Source organism: Camellia sinensis, chromosome 1 (genome assembly GCF_055761805.1).
Source record: "Camellia sinensis isolate YWXY chromosome 1, ASM5576180v1, whole genome shotgun sequence".
Lineage (NCBI taxonomy): Eukaryota > Viridiplantae > Streptophyta > Magnoliopsida > Ericales > Theaceae > Camellia > Camellia sinensis.
This window is the reverse complement of record NC_138961.1, coordinates 72,803,623-72,813,050: the sequence shown is the minus strand read 5'-3', so window position 1 is coordinate 72,813,050 and position 9,428 is coordinate 72,803,623. Positions and strand designations below refer to the sequence as shown.

Genomic DNA, 9,428 nt, shown 5'->3' with positions numbered 1-9,428 from the left:
CCATAGGTCGACTTCTGACGGAATTTCAAAAGTAAGCTAAAGCGTCATTACTATTCGCGCTTTTACTGTTAGGACCGCAAAAGTAGATGAACAGGAAAATCGCTATTATAAATAGCGACTTTGATTAATAAGTCGCTGTTACAAATAGCGCTTCTAGGGTTAATTTTTTTCCCAAGGAAAATGCTGTTAAGAACAGCGCTTTTTACACAAAATTTGTTTGCCAAAAAACGCTAAAAAAACGCTGTTAAGAACAGCGCTTTTAACCCAGAAAACGCTATTACGAATAGCGATTTTAACATTAATAAACGCTATTACAAATAGCGATTTTAACAGAATTTTTTTTTTTTTTCGCCCAGCGTTTTTAACATAAACTTTGTTGGAATAAAACGCTATTTTCAAGATAAAACAAAAGAAAAAAACATAAAACATATTTTAAAAAATATATTTACATTGTATATTTTAGTACTTGGCTTTAGTAAAGCCATTATCATGTTAAAATATGTTTTTTTTTTCTTTTGTTTTTGTTTTTGTTTAGAATGTGTAATTCATAAATTTTACATAATATGAAAAAAAAACCTCTTTTCATATATTAATTTTACATACTATTTTTCATATATATAATTTCAAAATCATATTTATGTAGATATTATTAAGCCAATCATGTTCATTTATTTGGCTTTACTGAAGCCGTTGTCATGTTACATTTTTCATTTTTTCTTTTGTCTTTGTTTTGATTTAGAAAATGTAATTCAAAATTTTTTTTCGTCTTCACTAAAGTTGTTTTCATGTAAATTTTTTTTTTTCTTATTGTTTTGTGTTTGTTTTGGGTTAGAAGGTGATAATGTAATTAATAAATTTTTTTTCGCTTTACTAAAGTCATTTTCATGTAATTTTTTTTTTTCCTTTTGTCTTTGTTTTGGGTTGGAAAGTGTTATTTAGAAAATTATTTTGGCTTTACGAAAGCCATTTTCATTTAAACATACATATATATTTATTCTTTTGTTTTGGGTTAGAAGGTGAGAATGTAATTCAGAAAATCAGTTTAGTAAACCAGTTTAGTAAAACCGTTTTGTACCCGTTTTCATTTATAAAATTTATTTTTTTGTATCGTCTTTGTTATGAGTTAGAATGTGATATGCATGCTCTATAGTTCGAAGCACACCCACACACTGTGCAACTCGACGAGCAACGACGAAGGGTGAGACGCGAAGACCACCGCGGAGTAGGCCAAGAAGACAAAGGCCACAGCGAGAGCTCCTAAAATAAATTTTCTCAACATTTTTGTAATAATACTTAATACATAATATACGAAGTCAGTACTTTACAAAATACTCATACGGGCATGAAAACAACATAACTGAAATTGCAAATGTAATAGTTTTCAGTTACATAGGTAGTACAGACATAATTCTCCCACAAAAATACATTATGGACACCATGAACTGAACACACATTACATACATCCTGGACACTCTTAACTGAACACACAATACATAAACATAACAGTTAGATAAACAAACACATAATTCATGACCTAATATTGCATGTTAATAGCCGTAACATTTGACAGACACAATACATAAACATAAACATAACATAACATAACAGTTATACTTACTCTAACACAGACATTACATATTAATGCAAGTTGTTATATTGCCGAAGTGTAGACATTAACACCTAATTCGCGCTTAAATCGGCAGGTGGCTCAGAGTCTGAACAATCTGAAAGCTCAGCGTCAGAGACAAGTTCAGGATCCTCCATGATAGCCTTGATAGCCGCAACATTTGGTTCTGTTTTGTTCTTCTGGGAATCGTTCTTAAGTATGAGTAACTGCATATCGCGGGCCAATCTACGACCCATTTGAGAAATCTCACGTTGTAGTGTTTGACATAGTCGATCAACATTATCAGGATCTTCCTTTTGGATCTCAACAAAACGTGCTTTTGGCACCTTCAGTCGTCTTTCCCGACATAATCTTTCGTTTTGCACTCGCTCTATAAATAGTGCGGGCCACTTAAGAAGTCTAGCCTTTGCATAACCATATCCTGTTTGATTTTCTGATGGATCCTCCACCAAACCACATGGATCTCGATAGTACTTAGGCATGACAAAATGTCGCTTCCCAAACCTATCATGATAAGCACAAGAGGCATCCAAGAAAGGAAATGGTGTTTCATCTTCAGCATCGCCACTTCCCATTCCCCCTCCTCGTCGTGAACTTTCACCCCTTTGCAAGTTCCTACCACCTCTGCGACTCCCACTCCCTCCTATGAACCATGTAGCCATGCTAATTTTTTAAAACAAATGAATGATAATTTCGTAGGGCGAAATGAGTTGTAAGGTTGTGTCTTCACCTTTACTCGTTTATATAGTTGATTATGAACGGATAAATGAGAATCCCACATATATGCATGCTGACTGTAAGGTAAATGCATGCTGACTGTAAGGTAAATCAGTGAATTCACTGTTGCCATGTGACTTTCTGAGTTGAGAATCCCACATATATCAATAACAGATGAGTCGTCATTGTAATACAAAAAATCGAGCAAAAAATCGAGAAAACCAAAGCATGTGCACCAAGTCACATGACTTGACAATCCATCTGCATATAAGGACAAGTCTCTCCACGATTTGACTAGTCAATGTGTGAAAAAATGAAGCTTATGAAGCTTACGACCCGCTATTTGTATTTCATTGAAAAGTATGACTATTTGAATTGTTCTTGTCATTTGGGAAGCTATTCACCGACCTACCTGTTATGTTTTATGTGTTGTTGAATGCGGTAGTTCGATTAACCGAGTTTAGTTTTTTGTCAACCCCTCATTCATTACCGGAGTCATCATTTTTACTGGACTTTCAAGAATTGGAAGGTGACTCTTTCTTCTTTCCTGATGGAGATTGAAATTCGTTGTAATTTCATCCCTATTTCAGCAGCCCCAGTTAAGGGAACCTTTTATCCGAGTTGCCTGATCTATTTTATGTGTTTTAAGTATTCACATAATTGAACATACATTAATCCATTCATTAATCTAGAACATTCATTAACAAATTGCAATTCAATAAAGAAAGTCATGAACTCATAAATGTGTACTTATAAATGTAGTTATTTCATAAACTTCAGGTTCATAACAAAAATACTTGAAATACATCCGTACGTTAGACCAACAACAACATTGTCTTACACTCCAGTAACGAACATATGAAAGATAACTGTGTTTGATTTCTTATTCCTCATCTGACATGTAGTAGTCAGAGAGATATTTTTCATTGTTTAAGACATTATTTCGCTCAACCATTGTCAAATCTCTGTTGCTTGCTTCTGCTATTTCAGTGGCTAGCTGAAGCATGAAATGTTGACATCTCCGCATCAACATCCTGTTGTTCTCCTTCTTAATTCTGCTAACTGCTTTTTCATAGTCACTCACATTTCGTCTAGCCATGGTCAATAAACGACGCTGAGGTACTGGTGCCCCAAAGTTACGTAGATCATTATACAATCCTTCTTGCTCCGTTACCCTGAACGCCCATTCTGCTCGGATACCAGCATAATAATCCTTCAGACTCGAGTACTTTTCGCTCTTGTAGTCATACATAAATGGAGGTAGCAGCCACACTTTCGGATTTCGTTGCCGGCGTGAACTTCCTGCACCTCTTGAAGACATTGTTAATAAAATTAAAAAAAATAATAATAATAGTAATTGTATATATATTACTATTGTTATGACTTCAACAAACATCATACTGGGGTATTTATAGACATCATAGTGGTGCTAGGGCACTATGGAATAAGTGATACACGTGATATTATTTGATGTTATTCATTTCATGTAATTTTGATTACCCGTGACTTTGTATACCTGTGATGTAGTCACAGACGTGGTTGTAAGATAAAATCATAATTGTAGGCCATAGAATCACAATGCAATCCCTTCATATTCGAGCAGTGCGTTGTCAAATAAAACAAAATGCAGTGAGTTGTCACATCGCCACATGAAACTATTTTGTCATGCTTACTTTTGTAATACAATAAGTAGTCACTTGGAATTGACGATTTCAGTACGTATAGGTGTTTTCGAGAAATTATAAATGAAATCGAAAAATTAAATTTTCTTTGTATTAAAGTAATATTGTTCACAAACTATCATTGTTTTTCTCACCAACATAATAAAATGGTCACCTGCTAGGTAAACACGATTGGAACTTTGGTGCCTATATTTTATCTTATTTTCAGTTAATGAACTTCACAGTCATCCGATTTTTATTGTCATTACACAACCGTCCATCATATTTTTTTACCAACATAATAGCATTTTCTGCTTCTTTTCACAGTCGTAATAATGTGACTTAGATGAATTCTGAAATGTGCGGAAAAAACAAAGCATGTAAGTTGCATTGCAGAAGTCACATGCATCACGTAATGTCAAGAAAAAAGTCACAACGTATACAAGCATGGCAAAGTCAGAAAGTCGCATGCATTACTGCATCACTGCATAAAGTGACATGCAGCATTGCATCACTGCACAAAGTCACATGCAGTGATGCAGTGATGCACAAAGTCACACGCATCACTGTATCACTGCACAAAGTCAGATGCATCCCTGCATCGCTGCACAAAGTCACATACCTCCTACCTACTGTGCCCATTGGAATTATGCACAAAGTCACAGGCATCACTGCATCTGCGGCACAATAGCTGATGCTACAGGCCGTTGATTCGTTCATGACTACACAAAGTCGAGTCCTGACAGCCGAATGCACTGGATAAGGTCAGTGGCATGCATGTGATCGAACAGGAAATTGCATACATACAGCTACCATGTGCATATATGGTATAAATATCGTAGCATACCACAACAAAAGTTTTACAGCTATTTCTAGCGATATCATCATGACATATACGGTGGTTGATTTATATTCAGCAATGGGTCACTATTGGGTTGCAGATGGAGATGAATTTCAATACCCATTAAATCCAAATTTGCGTTACTCACGTGCCACCGTCAATACCATGAGAGCTGAGTGGGAATTTCGTAAAACTCGAGCAAACGTTCTCGTTGAGCTATGCCGTGAAGTTAATCTTAAATTTTCTCGCCGGTTAGCCATGCGTATGCCAACTGACACTCCACAGTTGTTGCAAAGGGCATTGCATCGTATCCGCGACGAGGTTAATCGCATGACCCAACGTTTGCAAAGGTCCGGACTAATGAAGACCGCAAATGAGCGTGCCGAAGATGGGTTAATGGATGATGCACACCAGTACTACGCCTGGAGCATGGATGTTATGTATGAATCTGATATTGAGATGTCAGATGATGATGATAATGAATGAAATTGTTTGGATGAATGCCCAGGGCATTTCTGTAATGCATGCAATTTGTAATGCTTATCCATGACTTATCAATGAAGCGAGATATTTCAATTATATTTAGCCTTGAACAAACATATTTTTTATAGCTTCTTTACACGTTTTGTTCAAACCAAACGCGTTCGTAATTTATGTTCTCCTAAATTACGAATAATGAGAGAAGGGCAGAGATGTGAAAGAGATTTGTGTGATTCATCAATATAAATAAGAATAAAAAATTGTGAAATTATAATTGCGAATAAATAAGTATGACACTTACATCAGCTGTACAAGTTTGACACATACAAAAAAAAAAAGAAAAAAAAAAACCTATATAGTCCATATCGCAACCGCTAATGCCCTAACCTGCCCCCAGTCCCACAACCCTGACCGTGGATCTCCCTCCTCGGTCTCCTACGGTAGACTCTCTGAATATCTGGCACTCTCTCCCCTGCATACGGCCCTCCACTGACTGCCTGTGGAGCCTGTGAGTGTGAGTGTGACCCCCCCTCTCCTGCATCTGATGCCCCTGATCCTGCCTGTGCCTGTAGATCAGATACTGCTGTGAGCTGTGAAACTCCCACTCCCTCGTCTGGTGCAACTGTATCACGATCTGCAGCTGGACCCCGACCTCTGCTTCTGCCCGCACCCCGACCTCGGCCGCGACGCCCCCCACGACCATAACCTCTCCCTCGCGCTCTGGGGGGGCTCAATATGGGCCTCATCATCAATGTGGGAGATGTCAGTGAGAACTGCATCATGTGTACTGCTGGGCGCGGTCGAAGTAGTCCCCATAAAAGTAGGTGGTAACTGGGTGGGTGGGGTAACAACATCATGCATGAACCGGGGCGCGGTCGAAGTACTCCCCAGAAAAGTAGGCTGTAACTGGGTGGGTGGGGTAATAACATCATGCATGAAGCGGGGCGGTGACCAATCAGGGTCAAGGTCAGCATGCTGGGTAAGATGTACGTGTGGGGAATATGGAGAAATGTATGGGGTATCATGTGGTAGGGTGACTGAAGTCGAAGGACCTGCTGTGGCTGGCGCTGAACTGGGAGGCACTGACGTGGACGGGACTGATGTGTCTGGAACAGCTGCTGCACTGTGTACACCGTAGTCCCCAAAATGCAGACGATCTACCCGATGGGCATGCTGGATCCCCTCGTACAATAACTCTCTGATCTCTACAAGGGCCTGCAGACCAAGCTGTCCATCACGTCTGAAAATGGCGTCCTCAGCCAAGTGATATGACCTCCCAGCTCGAACCACCTGGAAAAAAAAATCAGATATATTAGGCTATAGTTGACTGAAAATAATCAATTATGATATTAACAATTATCAGAGATATAGTACGATACTCACCAATGCCTCGAGAGAAGGCCCAACTCCCTGATATCCGGCCTCGGACAGGTGGCTCGGATTACCGACAAGTAGGTGTGTACCGTCAATACCCCCCACCGATGTCCACCGTCATACGAAAGGGCCCAGTCCTCAGGATTCATCTTGTAAACCCAAGTGATGGCTTCTTGGTCAATAGCCTGTATTTGTTGTAAGTAACCATTACACTTTTGTCGTTGATGAGCACTTCCTGCTTTCCATAGAAGTTGTTTCAGCTCCTTATTTCTGAACGTAGTGTTAAAGTTACTACAAACATGTCGAAGGCAGTGCCGATGATATCCAACAAATTGGAGCGAGGGATTCAACCAATGCCGTCTCACAGCAGCTAAAATACTCTCAGCTCGATCGGATATCAAAGTCACTCCCTGTCGGTCCATGACAATATGTTCCTTGATATTTGAAATGAAGAACGACCAAGACTCCAAACTCTCCTTGTCGACAACAGCAAATGCAAGCGGTAGTACTTTGCCATTGGCGGTGACAATCGTTGCTACAAGCAACACACCAGTGTATTTCCCGTATAAGAATGTACCATCTATGGTTATAACAGGCCTACAATGTCTGAATCCATCGATGACGGGTTTGAAAGACCAAAAAACAAAGTGGAAGACGGGCATAATGGTTGTATTTTCGGTATATCTATGCTTCCATTGCACGATGGTGCCAAGATTAGATGTTTGTAATGCATACATGAATTTAGGCAACATCATATATGATTCATCCCAATCTCCGAATACCATTCTAATTGCCTTTGCCCTTGCATGCCACGCCTTCTTGTAATGTATAGTATAGTTCATGGACTTTTTTATGTCTTCGATGACATTCTTAATGGGCATATCAAGTTCGTTCTGCATACAACAATACCTATGAGTCAGATTATTTTGGTGTGAACACTTTAAAGACACAATTTTGGTGTGAACACTTTAAATAAACAATGTGTATATAAATGTAAACATTTATTTTGTATACTCACCGCAACTTGTCCCAAAAGATGAGAAGCAATGTAACTGGAGCTAATATTTGTGTGGTCCCTGTTCATTCGTGGGTATAAACAATGGTGAGGACCCCTATACTGCTTTATTTCAAAAAGCCCATGTCTCTTACTAAGAGATGCACGCAACCACCATCTACAGTCGTGCTTGCAAGCACACACCCAAACGTCTCACTTGGAGGTTACGACTTTATACTCTCGATTATTTGTTGCATGGTACAATTTCACAGCATGTACGAGTTGCTTCTTATCAACGAAAACCATCCCTTTGTCCAACTCTGGATTTTCAGCATTCCAGATTTGGTTACGAGGAACGACATCGCGGTTACTAATGTCAAAATCACCACCCATGTGAATGTTTTCAAAGAAAGGGATTTCAGGTCTAGGTGGAATGGGGGCATTCTGAATATCAACGGGAGCGTCGACATTATCTTCTTCATCATCATCATCATCTGATCCGCCCAATAAATTTTCTTCATCACACATTTCATTCTCATCATTGTCTAGGGCGACATCAGGACCGTACATGTCACTGTCAGCAAACTGCACAGAATTAACCGTTTCAGCCATATTACCAGCAACTTCAACTGGAGTCGTATGATGGCTATAGGTGGGCACATCTTGGGTGTTATTGTGAAATTCAGTCTCGTATCCACCATGTGAACTTGATTCTCCACCATGGCCATGAAATGTCTGTTGTGTGTAGCCAGCTGCATAACATTCATTTGATTCATACATAGGAGACTGAAATGCTGTCGTATCAACCCCATGTGTCAACAATGTAGTGAACGGATGCGAATCCATCTGTGTTATATTCGGAAGATTCTGTACAACCTCTTTCTGAATGTACACTTCCAAACAATTTGGTGGTTCGAAATTTCCACCGATACTTAAAACGGTGTTCAACGCCTCATCGTCATTTATCGGTAATATTTTGTATTTGCTGGTTGCTTGCCACTGGCGATAAGGATATCTACATTTGAAGATCAATCGGACTGTTTCCCCGTAACTTGCGACCTTGGACATAAACATCTCCTCCAAATTGCCAAGTGTGGTGCCAAGTTGCACCCTATATATCCCTTTCGGCTCAGCATCATATGACACATCTTCATCGGGATCCCGAATTATGTTTCCCCCCCAGTAAAAGATAATTGGAATAGTTGCCATATACTTGCTTCAATGAAAAAATAAATATTAAAATATCAACAATATACATATATCGAATTGTACTTGTAAAATAAACATTAAAATTTGCAGAAGCCACAAATAAAAGCAACCCTCTAATTTTTTATCAATTTATATTTTCCAGGGTTGAAGAAACTGTAGAGGTGAAACATTAATTCAATTTGTATTTTGTCAACTATATATTTCTGTCTCAACTTGATTATTATTGTTTTTTTTCTCATTTTTTTCACTTATTTTTATTCGTATAACAAAACAGCTGAGATTTTATCTATACGTGGAGTTATAGATTGTGTCTCATTTACTTCCTATGTGAAGACTCTTATCTTTTCAACGTGAATGTTCTTTGTTGTCATTGCTCTATTGTCTTAATCTAAAAAACACATAACAAGAAGTATACTTGTTGTCTTAATTCTTTCGAATTAGTGGCGAAAAATAAAATAGGTTGAGAGATATTTAGTAGAGGGTGACGCGATTGATTTGGACAATATAAAATACAGGGTGCAAACA

General features: G+C 38.5%; 1 long non-coding RNA gene across 1 annotated transcript; it reads right to left on the bottom strand.

Moving 5' to 3' along the window:
* Window positions 1–5,539: 5,539 nt before the first annotated feature.
* LOC145789785 (uncharacterized) lies at window positions 5,540–6,788 on the bottom strand. The gene is made up of 2 exons (XR_014328117.1): window positions 6,710–6,788; window positions 5,540–6,616 (listed from the first exon to the last, which is right to left on the bottom strand). It is a non-coding gene; the product is annotated as an uncharacterized LOC145789785 (long non-coding RNA).
* Between the last annotated feature and the right edge of the window lie 2,640 nt (window positions 6,789–9,428).